The sequence below is a fragment of the Podarcis bocagei genome (assembly GCF_964188305.1).
Source record: "Podarcis bocagei genome assembly, chromosome: 3".
In the NCBI taxonomy this organism is placed as follows: domain Eukaryota; kingdom Metazoa; phylum Chordata; class Lepidosauria; order Squamata; family Lacertidae; genus Podarcis; species Podarcis bocagei.
The window spans coordinates 1,780,208-1,793,733 of record NC_138127.1 but is presented as its reverse complement, the minus strand read 5'-3'; the positions used below and the strand labels follow the sequence as shown (position 1 = coordinate 1,793,733).

The window sequence follows — 13,526 nt, the reverse complement described above, 5'->3', positions numbered from 1 at the left end:
GATGGTACGACAGAATGAACTGATTGGTGTAATTTCTGCCCAGATATTGAATTGGGAATTAAATATTCACATACTTCAGAATTTTGTGAGGGTTTTTGTTTTTTTACAATATAAGGGTTTTTAAACAATGCCATCGTCTCTTAGTAAAAGTAATTTCTCACTCTCGTGCTGCTGTTTCCCCCCCAAAGCCTTGCTTTTCTCATTTGATTTCTTCCCCTCTCCACCCAAGTTTGATGTGCCAGTCATGTGTAACTAGCTTATGTTTCATATTTTAGCTTGGATCTGTACAACATGGTTGCTTTAGGGGAAATGGAAACATCAACTAATTTATCTGCTCTACTTCACTATTGCATGCTAAAATTCTGTGTCCTGGGAAGAAGCAAACTTTAAGTGTACACCATAAAATAGACTGCTTCTGCAGCATAAAACAGCTGGAAAAGCTGGCCTTCCAGAGCTTATATTGGCTCCCCCTGTACTTTCAATTGCAACTCAGCATTCTCTCGCTCTCCTTTTGCTCTCCTTTATATACCTATCTTGAAAAACTCAACCTAAGATCTGTTTTGTACATTACAGATTGAGGGAAGTAGACAAATGTTGACATGACAAGGCACATCCTTAACCTGTTTATTTCTGATGTGACCTCCCAGGTAACATGAAATGGGAGATTTCCAAGAAAAGGAAAGCAAAACAGTTTAGTATAGGGTCTGCTTTTGTGAGTGCTCTACGTGCATACTCAAATGCCTCCCCCCCCATGTGTATTTCTGTCTATAATCAAATTCCTTATCTTTGAAATCCAAGTAAGGTGTTGACTAGTTTGACCCATCTGCTGTGTACAGTCATACCTCGGGTTAAAGTAGCTTCGGGTTAAATCTTTCCAGGTTGCGTCCCACGGCACCCTGGAAGTAACAGAATGGGTTACTTCCAGGTTTCCCCGCTCACGCATGCACAGACACTCAAAATGATGTCACGCGCATGTGCAGAAGCGGCGAATCGCGTCCCGTACAGACGCTCCGGAACGGATCCCGTTCGCATCCAGAGGTACCACTGTACTGCCTTCCCAGCTTTGTCGATGCAAAATCTAATCACCATGAACTATGTTTTTTGGAGGAAAATTGTTCTTGTGTATGCAGGTGTGTTATTAAAACTGCTCAGTCTCACTTCTCTTTAATGAAAGGATTGCTGATTGGGGAATGAAGAGCGTGGTTTCTTTATTTTTCATGTTTTTGATATCTCTGTAACTTGATCTAAAGCTCTGCCTTAGCAGTTGAATGGATTCAGCAGGCCACATTTGTCCCATGATGGTTGTAACTGTCTTGTGTTATTGACAGAAGGCTATGCTATAGTAACATTGCATATTAAAAATGGGAGAGTAGGCGTCAATTCATATGCTTGTTTATCAGATGGGTCATATAGTGTGAAATCTGTGCGAAATGTCCTGTAACCAATAAGACATTTTAAAAAATTCAGGGTGAGCGCTGAGTCGCTCAGAATGCTTCTTTGGCTGCCTTTAATAAGCTGATGCTCTGAATTATGGTTGTTGATCGCACAAAAACCTGAAGAGCTGACTGGACACCAGGGGGCGCTGGGATCAGGGCTTGTGTTTGTACCCTTTCTCTGTCCCCTGTTTAACCCTTTGCATGTTGAACACACCACACCAATAAAACTCGAGCAATTAATTCTACCATATACCTGATCTTACAGGAAGAAGGAAATTCATTGCAAGCACTTCAAACTGAATCAATTAATAGGATTGGAGGAGACGGGACGGTGTTTTTGTATATTAGTCAACCAAATGTAGCTTATTTATTTCACATGTCTACTTAATTTTGTCCACGTGTGTGCAAAATATGAGCAAACAATAGCAGAAAAATGCTTAGAGTCATTTAAGAAAAATTGTTTAGGATCAAATGGTGTTTCTTTTATTAAAATAGCTTGATTCATCCTTAAGCTTCCCCGGGAGCTTTTCGTGCTGAAAAATGCGATATAGACGCTTTGAATAAATAAGTTATTTTTCGGTTCCAAGGAGCACGCCTTGTCTTCACTTCTCTTAGCTTTAATTCTTTGTGGTCAGCATGACTTTTTCTGTACAAAATTTGAATTGTGCTATCCAAGTACAATTCTCCTTAAACAATGCTTCTGGCTATCACTACCTAGTTACACAGAGCTCCCGGAATTTGAACATAATCGTTTTCAGTATTCAATCCCCCCCACCTCACATAATCTCTTTTCTCACTTTGTTGGTCATCTTCCCCAATTCTCCACCCCGCCCCAAGACACACTTTATCTAATTTCCTCTTCTTATCCTTGCTCTTCTTTGCTGATTTACTCTGCTTAGTCATCTGTGTCATGGTTCCCAGCCCTCCTGTCTTCACCTTAAGAAGTTCTGCATGCTTGCTTGTCCTCCCACCAGCATGCTACGGCTCTTTGTCCCTCAACAATAGTAGCAATATAACTATGACAACAATGCCAACAAGCTGGAATATAAAGCGGGGATTTAAAGCTTTAAAGCCTTCCTCCCCTTCTTCTCCAAACTTTTGTCCTGCTGCTCCCCAGTCGAAATTCATCCTTCCCACAAATATGTTCTGTGCTTACATAGGGCTTTATTGTCGTTAGGTCAACGGTTTAATGCCCGGCCGAGGCTTCTGGCATTCTTCTCTGCCAAACTTTCAGATCTCTGAAAAGGCGGCTGCCTCTCAAAACGAATAAGCACAATTGTATCTTTTTTTCCTTCTCCCGAAAGCCGAGGGCAAATTCAAACGACGCTTCTGGCATGTTGGTTACCATGCCCATTGAACTGGCTGAAGTTTCGTTAAAGCGGCTTATGCTTCGCCACCGTCCCAAAATGCCAGTTGCCAACATCCTTTTGCAAAAGTGGGTTGGTTAAGGATATGGTGCCCCATGCTCTGAGCTTGTGGCTAAGCTTAATAGATGACTTTTTCAGTACCAATTCTGTTGCCCCATAAACACAACAGCCTGGCAGAATTGCTCTGCAAATTGATCCCAGTAGTTATTTTATTTTATCATTGATTTCCCCTTTGTAGCTTACTTTAAGTGTTTAGAATGTTTCTGGAAAATCCCATAACTTCTAAAAAGTCACCAAGGCTATAGTTTTAAAATTGCATTATTCAGCTGTGAAGAAAATATCCTGTCCTGACTGTTCAAAACTTACCTACGCTTTGTTTTCCTCACCACTAGATGTCACTGCAGATGCAGGAATATGCTTCCTCCGCATGAAGGGCTCTTTGGATATATCAAAGGGAAATGGTTTGGAATAATCTGGCTTCATGTTCTATCTAGATAGCAGTTTGAAGAATTGCAAAACATTGTTATAGGTGTAGGTTGTAGCAAGATAATGTAATTCTGACTGAAGGACTTGTGAACGGCTGTTCTTTGCTGCGATGTGCAATCATTTGCACAAACAGATAAAATATTAATTAGTTTTCCTTGTGACTTATTCCAAATACCATTGGTAGGTTTTGCAACAGCAGTGCTCATAACAGTAGGCCCATTTCTCCGTCTGAAACTGCTTAATATGTATTGGTAGGAAATTTCCCATTGGCAGAAATGAGACCTTCCCTCCCAATGCAAATAGCTGCTTTTGAAGAGCAATTTTTGCCCTGGGATAGAAAGGGTTTAGCTCCTCCTCTGCTATGACCTCAGTAATTATCAGTCCCCTCCCGAACTGAGTTTTCTAAAGTGCATGTTAAGTGCAAAGTCATATCTATCGTCACATCAAGATTTTAAGCTGAAATTTTGTTCACTGTTTTAACTGAACTCTGTTGGTATATTTTTCAGTTTTTGTTACTCTGTTCTAGCCTGTTTAGAGCTATTTCTTTGTACTGAAGTGTAATTTGATAAATGCACTTTTACTGTTTTAATGTGTTTTAACTCCTGTTCTGGTAACATGGGAGTTAAGTGAAATTACTCTTCCAGTTGAGCCTATTACCTGCTTCCTCAGGGTGTCTCTACCCCCGCAGAGAAGGTAGTACATTTCTGAGGAATGCAGTTTAGTTACATAAAACATAATCCTCATTTGGGAAGGGGGGGGGGGAAGAATTATGCCCAGGATCCTAAGCCCCCACGAGTTGGGCAAAAGATTCCTGCATTGCAGGGGATTGGACTAGATTGCCCTTGTGGCCTCTTCCAACTCTAGACTTTTATGATTCTATGAGTGGATCTTTACTCATAGAATATTGACCTTGTAAGAAAGGAAGGGGGCAGTTTTGCTGCTGTGCCTCCCAATTCTGCTCCATAATGTTGGAGCATCCTACAAAAAAATTGGAGGGGGTGACGGGGGCTGCAAGGGAGGGAGGTGAATTTTTTTTTCCCCACCTGCAATCATGGGAGCCTTTATGGAACTGAATCCGTAAATGAACAGAAGGGCAATTTAAGATTCAAGCCTATATGCTTTGGTATAGAATAGTTCTGTGAGCAATTCAGAAACAAGTGCAGAATAATACAGTGGTACCTTGGTTTACAACCATAATCCGTTCCGGAGGTCCGGTTGCAAACCAAACAGGTTGTAACTCAAGGTGTGCTTTCACCAATGGGGCCTCCAAAACGGGGGGTTGTAATCCCCCCAAAAATGGGTTGTAATCCAAAAAAAGGGACACACACTTCTGGGTTTGACGTGGTTATAATCCAAAACGGTTGTAATCCAAAACGGTTGCAAACCAACGTACCAGTATACGCCCAGGTGGGAATGTGAGTGGATCTAAACACATGGAAAAAACCCCATTATTCAGAAATTAGATCATTTTAACAAAAGAAAAAAATCCCAATGAGAAATCCCATTTTAAAAAATTCTGGCTCTCTGGCATCATCTCGTGTTGCATGTTTCAAATGCATACAGTGTGCGGTTTCTTTACTAATGTAGCTGAGTCCTGTAACTCTGTGTGAATGCAGCTTTGTGTGACCTTTGGCTGCCATGAACTAGTTAAGGGACTGGGGATCTTGCTGTCCTCTCTGCATATTCATTGGAATTATATGAGCAACATAGGTTCTGCATGCAGTTTTCAGAAGATCACTGTTCAGTCATACCAGTTTCAATGCCATGTTGGAAGGGTGAGTTTTATATTGCTCACATGTCACTCAGCATTGACTTTCTGAGGAAGAAAGATAACAAAATAGGATCTCATAACTGCCCCCCACCCAGCTTAAGCCCATCTGAATTTGCTAGTCTTCCCTTCCCACTCCTATGTGAATGGATGCGGGTGGTGCTGTGGCGTGAACCACTGAGGCTCTTGGGCTTGCCAATCAGAAGGAGGTCAGCAGTTCGAATCCGAGCAATGGGGTGACCTCCTAGAAGGTCTGCCCTAGCTTCTGCCAACCTAGCAGTTCCAAAGCACACCAGTGCAAGTAGATAAATAGGTACCGCTGCGGCGGGAAGGTAAATGGCGTTTCCGTGTGCTCTGCTTTCTGTCTTGGTGTCCCATTGCTCCAGAAGCAGTTTAGTCATGCTGGTCGCATGACCTGGAAAGCTGTCTGTAGACAAATGTCAGCTCCCTTAGCCTGAAAAGTGAGATGAGCACCGCACCTCATAGTCACCTTTGACTGGACTTAACCGTCCAAGGGTCCTTTACCTTTACCTACATCTTCTGTGACTTAGACAAGTGTGCTGTTTATTAAGTTCATGTGCTTTTTTGTTGTTGTTTAGTCGTTTAGTCATGTCTGACTCTTCGTGACCCCGTGGACCAGAGCACGCCAGGCACTCCTGTCTTCCACTGCCTCCCGCATCTTAGTCAAACTCATGTTCGTAGCTTCAAGAACACTGTCCAACCATCTCATCCTCTGTCGTCCCCATCTCCTTGTGCCCTCAGTCTTTATCCCCCTGAAAATCAAACCCTCTTTGAAAGGCTATCAGTCAGTTTTAAAGATTCTTTAGTCCTTTTCAACAATCTGCCTTTTAACCAATATATTGATGATGTATATTTCCTTAAATTCTGTCACCACCAAAATCCAAAAAGTGTATTGGGTATTGAAGTAACAATCTTTTAGAGAAAGATTTGGCTGTGCAAATGTTTTATTCTCTCTCTCTCTCTCTTTGCAGGGACTTGATTTTTAGCAATGCGGACATTAATTATGCTAGTTTTTGTGATTGTGGCAATAACAATTTCTTTTTATGTGTTAACAGACATCAATATTTGTATAGCTACGTTAGCAAACAGTTCTTGGGGGAGGCGAGTAATAAATAATGGAAAAAGTAAACTGAATTCATAAGATCTATAATGGGCCTGTAATTCCCTCTCCTCCACCACCCTAAAAGAATTCTATCATTAATTGCACATCATTATAACTTAACTGTGCCAGTAGCTGCTCATTTGGACAGAGTTGCATGCTACATCTGCCTTTTTTTAATTGACATTTATTTTGGAGGCCTATTGATGTCTGTGTGGGCTGTTTTGGCACCACCTGTATTTTCACAGTAAGCTGCTCTCAACAGTGCTGTGTTTGTGTAATGTGGTCATCATCTCTCTCTTCCCTCTGCTCGCTTTTTCAAAACTCACTGTGTGTTCTTTAATGCTCTCTCTCCCCATACCTCCGATTGATGGGGATAGTATGACCTAACATAAGGAGAGAGAGAGAGAGAGAGAGATCTTACTAGGAAATTTCAGGTTAGCACTGCGTGTGTGTGTGTGTGTGTGTTGTGTATGCTTTTTGTGTGTGCTTTTTAACACAGGTTCTTTTAAATCACTATATTTTTATGAATAGTCTTTGATCTTTTAAAAACAGATGGCCGCCAGTAGTCAGTGGAGGAGACTTCACTTATCTGGAAGAAGCGACAATCTAGTTTCTAGAAGTTCGTCTGGAATGCCTGCCACACAATTAGACTCTAGGAATCTTTTTTATATCCAGTGGAACCTTGGTTCTTGAACTTAATCCATTCTGGAAGTCTGTTTGACTCCCGAAACTGTTCGAAAACCAAGGCGTGGCTTCCGATTGGCTGCAGGAGCTTCCTGCACTCAAGCGGAAGCAGTGTCAGACGTTCAGCTTCTGAAAAACGTCCGGAAACCGGAACACATATTTCCAGAATAATAAAAATTCCTTCCAGTAGCACCTTAAAGACCAACTAAGTTAGTTCTTGGTATGAGCTTTCGTGTGCATGCACACTTCTTCAGATAAACGTGCATGCACACGAAAGCTCATACCAAGAACTAACTTAGTTGGTCTTTAAGGTGCTACTGGAACATATTTCCAGGTTTCAGCGTTCAAGAGCCAATTTGTTCGTCAACTAAGCCATTCGAGAACCAAGGTACCACTGTACATTTTTTTACTCTTTGGGTAGAGGAATAAGTGAATGTCAAAAAACAAAGACAGCTCGATTCTGTTCCTAGAGGGATTTGTGGATATTGGGAGAGATTCAGCAAGCATCTATTTGCATAAGGAGATTTTAAAAATCTCTCCTCCCACTGTAGCTCCCCTCATCCCAATAAAATAAAATAAAGCTTAAGAAGATTGGTCGCCACATTGGAGCAGATTTTAGGGGGGGTGTGGAGAGTTGGAGGGAAGGGAGAAGAGAAACCAGTGTTGCACACACACATCCATTGTATGAGTAGGTGGAAATTGTTGAATGTCACCCATGGCTTGTAACTTTAACTATATGCTGCACTGAGGTTTATGAGCAGGGCGTCAGTTACAGAGTTTGTACAGCATTACAGTGCACCCAAAAAACTTGCATAACAATTTTTTTAAAAAACTGGCACTGCATTAGCAAGGCCCACGGAATAAGTTTCTCCTTCCTTAATGGGCATCTTATCACTTCAGTATGAATATCAAATATGTCAGAATAACTTTCTCACAACAGGTTTTGGCATTACTTTCCTTGTCACTCATACCCAGATGCTATTTAATTTTTCTCAAAAAATTCAGTATTTTGACTTAACGGAGCCTGATGGAAGGCATTGAGAATCAAGCCAATTCTCACTTATTAGACAAGCTTTCAGTAATCATCTATATAGACTTAAGAGTCTCCTGAGCAGAATGCTGTCCATGGGAATGTGATGTTCATGTCCGTAATACTCATTCTGTACCACCTGTAAAAGCAAGAAGGCTTTTATAATTGGGTTTGGATTTTTGAGATCCCAGTTTTACATGATCGGGAATACTGGCTGAGTTGCAGCAGTCCTGGCTCCTGGAATGGCAAATTGGGGCAGTCTTAAATGGACAGTCAGGATAGGACCGCTTTGACTGGGGCAATTGCTGGTGGATCATTGCAATGCCCAAATGTGAAACACAAAAGCAAAGGCCACAACACACATACTTTTTAGGTATGCACTTAACACAGGCATCCCCAAACTCGGCCCTCCAAATGTTTTGGGACTACAACGCCCATCATCCCTAGATAACAGGACCAGTGGTCAGGGATGATGGGATTGTAGTCCCAAAACATCTGGAGAGCTGAGTTTAGGGATGCCTGGCTTAACATATCTTAAGTATATGTACTCAGAAATTTAAAGTAAGATGCAAAGGATAATATCTATATGATGCAAACATCAAGAAGCCATGGTGAGATGTGGTTCCTTGTTGAGTATATAGTGAAGGGCGAGATGTGGGTGGCTCTGCGGTCTAAACCACTAAGGCTCTTCAGCTTGCCGATCAGAAGGTTGGAAGTTCGAATCCACACAACGAAGTGAGCTTTCATTGCTCTGTCCCAGCTCCTGCCAACCTAGCAGTTCAAAAGGATGCCAGTGCAAGTAGATAAATAGGTACCACTGTGGCAGGAAGGTAAATGGTGTTTCCACACGCTCTGGTTTCCGTCACGGTGTTCTGTGGCACCAGAAGCAGTTTGTCATGCTGGCCACATGTCCCAGAAAAGCTGTCTGTGGACAAACGCTGGCTCCCTTGGCCTGAATGCGAGATGAGCGCCGCAATCCCATAGTCACCTTTGACTGGATTTAACTGTCCAGGGGTCCTTGGATTTAACTGTCCCGGGGTTTTGTTCTTGCATTATGTGCTATATGCAGCTTCCCGTTATAAGGTAAAAGGTAATTGTGAATACAGTGGTGCCCATAATGCTCAGCTTTGAGGTTATTTTGAAACTTATTTGTATTGCATCAGTAACAGAGCACATAAAATTGGGTGGCTTAAGAAACAGTTATGGAGTTCATAGCAGGATTTGTGTGCTTGTAGAAGTACGAAAGATATCAAAATCCATAGCTATCTGACCAGCCAATTACCTATGACATTTGAGAGAGCAAGAGCACCAATTAGTTTATGGTATGGGCACACAAAATCAAACTGATAGGTTTTTAAAGGCCATTTCATCTGTCTTCGTGGAAACACTTGATCTTTTTACTTGAAACCAGCACGAGTACACCTTTTGAGTTTGCTGTGTTCTGACCTTTCGATGGCTGTTTTGTATTAGGTTTCCAAAGAGGATGGACCATATAGCTCAGTGGTAGAGCATTTCTGTTGCATGCACAGGGTTCATGCTTCAAGCCCCAGCATCTCCGGTTTGGGCTTTGAGAGACTACAGTGGATGCTTGGGTTGCGAATGTGATCCGTGCAAGATGCACATTCGCAACCTGCAGCATTCGCAACCCATAGCTGTGCGTCTGCGCACGTGCGGGTTGAAAAAATGCAACCTGAAGCATCTGTAACCCGAGGTGTGACTGTACTGTCTGAAACCCTGCAAAGCTATTGCTCGTCCGTGTAAACGGCACTAAGCTAGATGTGCCAGTGGACCGACTTGCTATAAGGCAGCTTTCGACATATCTAACTCACAACTTAAGTGTGGGGCCATTGAGATCAGCTCTGATGAAAATGAACCTTTATTTCTTGGAGAATGTTAGGTGGTAGTGGCTTCATCAGTTACCTCAACAGGTAGTATAATTTCTGATCCCTGGGCAGTGAATTGTATCGAGGGGTGGCTTCATCCATGGAAGATGGAGCAAGCTTGTGGGGGGGGGGTTTCCCCCAGTTTCACAGGGGAGGATCCAAAATAATGGATCTAAATGGCAAGGAAGCAGATTCTGACTCAACAGGAAGAACTTTTTGACAGGAGGAACCCTTTGACAGTGGAATGGACTCATGCGAGAAGTGGCGGACTCTCCTTCCTTGGAAGTTTTAAAGCAGAGGTTGGATGGCCATTTGTCATGAATGGCTTCAGGGGAGATTCCTGCACTGCAGGGGGTTGGACTAGATGACCCCTGGGGCCCCTTCCGATTCTATGACTGGTGGCGCTGTGGGTTAAACCACAGAGCCTAGGACTTGCTGATCAGAAGGTCGGCGGTTCGAATCCCCGCGATGGGATGAGCTCCCGCCGTTCGGTCCCTGCTCCTGCCAACCTAGCAGTTCAAAAACACATCAAAGTGCAAGTACATAAATAGGTACCACTCTGGCAGGAAGGTAAACGGCGTTTCCATGCACTGCTCTGGTTCGCCAGAAGTGGCTTAGTCATGCTGGCCACATGACCCGGAAGCTGTACACCGGCTCCCTCGGCCAATAAAGCGAGATGAGCGCCACAACCCCAGAGTCGGCCACGACTGGACCTAATGGTCAGGGGTCCCTTTACCTTTACCTTTAATGTCAGTGGAAGGAACTTCAGCTCATATGAGGCACCTGATCTTTACCACTGATTTTTTTACCTGATGTAAACATGTGTTGTTTGCGGAACCAACTCTCAGTACTGCTCAAATGAGAGGTCAAAGATGTTGCTTTTCCAGCTTCTTTCATTGGGCTGAAATGTAGGTGCTCTGTGCATATCAGAACTTCAAGCATTAAGGGATTCGTTTTGTCATGGAGACGATTCAGTGAAATAGCTTTTGTTTTGAAGGCTGTTTGGTGACTCCCGTTTCTTTTTCTTTCCCAGCTCTCAGATACTGTTTTCGTCATATAGCCAGTGCACACAAACATGTCCATGCATAGTGAAGATATACACAGAAGTATAAATACTCCTAGCCATGTTTTAGTGTATCCTACATTCAGTATTTATTGAGAGCGGGGCTATGTACCCTTTCATGGGAGTAAGTTCCACTGAATTCAATTCAAGGAAAGACTTCCTTCTGAATTGATGTTGAATAGGCTTGTTCTATCCAACCCACTTGAAATCAGTTGAATTTAGCTATGTACTTGACAGTAGTCCCAACATTTCTCTTCCATGCCTGATTTAACATTGCAATGCCTATCATAATGAAGATAACAATATCTCACAGTATGTCAGCACGTTTTCCTGAGGCTGTTATATAGGACAGAAGACTAATTTAGTTCTGCTGTGTTCAATTATACTTCTCTCATTTTTATTTTGTGTTAATGTTATAAATTTTATCTACTTGTTTTGCTTGGAACCAATAGAATCTTCTGTTACATTACAAGAGAACTGAATAATGACTGGTAATGATAGTAAGCATACTTAAATCATTTGCAAAGAACATTTATATGTGCTCATCTGGTTTCTCTTTGTAACCTGATCACTTCTTAATCAATTGGTATTAGCTGCAAATTAGCAGGTAGCCATAAACCAAACAAGCTAAATTATAGACAACAGTAATGTTTTATAGCTTAAAAGAAACTGCTTTTGCAGCATGGATCGCAATTGCTTTTGGCTAAATCAGATTAGCATGACAATCTAGTCTGCTTTAACTTCTTAACAACTAAACAAATCAGGTATGAATCCTGCAGGAGACATTGATTTCCAGTTCTCTTTTTTCCAACTGAAGCAGATTAGTACTATTAAAAATCTGCCTCTATGAATTTTGGCTGGTTCTTCCATTTTGGCATTTTCTCCAGTTACTGCATTCATGGGAGGTTATGTTAGTTGGCTGTTCTTCATCAGCAGAAGGTTGCATGTTTGGGGGGGGGGGTTGGTCTTAAAATGAAAAAAAAAACCACCTATTTTCTGTGTAATTATTTCACTGGCACTATCACATGGGTTTTGCACAACTTTGTTGGCCTTTCTTGAGTCACCATTGAATAATGCAAATTGCAGCAGTGCCTTGGTCATATCTAGACTGGGCTGTTGTAAGGTATTATTTATGGGAGTGCCCTGAAAGAGCATTCAGATGCTTTTTAAAAGCCTTTTCCTTTTTTTGTTTTCATCTACTGTAGCAGAATGCTGTTGCCAGAGTTGTATCTGGGGCCCATTATAGGGCATAAAAACTGGGCTGTTTCATCGGTTAGCCTCTTTTAAAAGCAGCACCTACCACTTTAAAGGAGGCGATTTACTGTGTGATCTGAATCTCCCCTCTCTTGGCAGAGGGAGGACATGCAAATCCCTTCTCTTAAAGTAGGAATTAATTGATTGATTGATTGATTGATTGACTGATTGATTGATTCTGTTTCTATGCCACTTTTTATTCAAATGAATCCCAAAGCGGCTTACAAACAAAAGATAAAAATAACATAATGGAACAGCATAAATTGTATAGAATACTTGACAAATCATCAGTAAAACAGTCACAAATCACAAATAAAACAATTGCCATCTATGTAAAACTATTAACAAAACAACTAAAAAATAAGCCAAACATCACAGTTACACCAAAAATCATATTACAATCGTACCTTGGTTTTCAAACAGCTTAGTTCTCAAACGTTTTGGCTCCCGGGTGCTGCAAACCCAGAAGTGACTGTTCCAGTTTGCGAACTATTTTTGGAAGCCAAATGTCCGATGGGATTTCCGTAGCTTCTGATTGGCTGCAGGAGCTTCCTGCAGCCAATCAGAAGCTGCGCTTTGGTTTCCGAACGTTTAGGAAGCTGAACGGACTTCTGGAACGGATTCCGTTTGACTTCCAAGGTACAACTGTATAGGATTCACAAAGTACTATGGCATTCATATCTAGAAATCAATATTAATAACTTTAACAAAATAGCAACAAGACAAACAAACAAAGTCCTGTTGAATGTTCTTCCTTCCGCCATCACTCAGAAACTTTCATTCTGTTCCGTGCATCAAAATACACCTGCGCATAATGCTCCTGGCAGCAACTCCCTTATGAAGGATCCTTGCAATGGAGGTGGTCAGAACAAAGACTCATCTCAAATTGAGACTCAAAAAGGGGATAATCCACAGTTCACTGTGCAGTGCAGTCTCAGGGCTTCTCTCTGAAGAAACATTTGCAAAGAAAGTGAGATGGTTTGGTGTAAGAACTGCAGCAAGTTCTCGGGGGCTTTTTGCAACCTTTTTGGCAAGAATTGTGTTCCCATTCTGAAATGGGAGCTTGTGTACTGAAAATTGAACCTGGCGCAGGACTACTGCACATCTGCTTACATTAATCTTCCAGCCAAGGAAATAATGCCCTACAGTTCTCGGGGCAGGTTTCAACCTCCTAAACTTTTCACTATACGCAGGAATTGTCCAAAGAGAACTTAACACTTGCAAATCTTTCTGCCTATGCTGTTGCCTACCTAGGTTAAATACCTTCTGATACCAAAGCCTTTGAATCTCAAATTAGTGTTTGTGTAATGAGTAATCAGTCCCAAGAAGTCTTAAGTTGTTGGAGGTTTAACAGTAGCAATGACCGCTGAAGGGTTTTTTTGCCATTTGGTTTATATAAAAGAAGGTTATTCTGCTAGTTTCCTGCTTTTTA

At 41.9% G+C, this 13,526-nt stretch overlaps 1 protein-coding gene across 4 annotated transcripts in view; it reads left to right on the top strand.

The window, feature by feature from the left end:
• LOC308584333 (kinesin-like protein KIF16B) overlaps positions 1 to 13,526 on the top strand; it is a 94,569-nt gene that overhangs the window by 23,708 nt on the left and 57,335 nt on the right. The gene's annotated exons all lie outside the window — the stretch shown is intronic.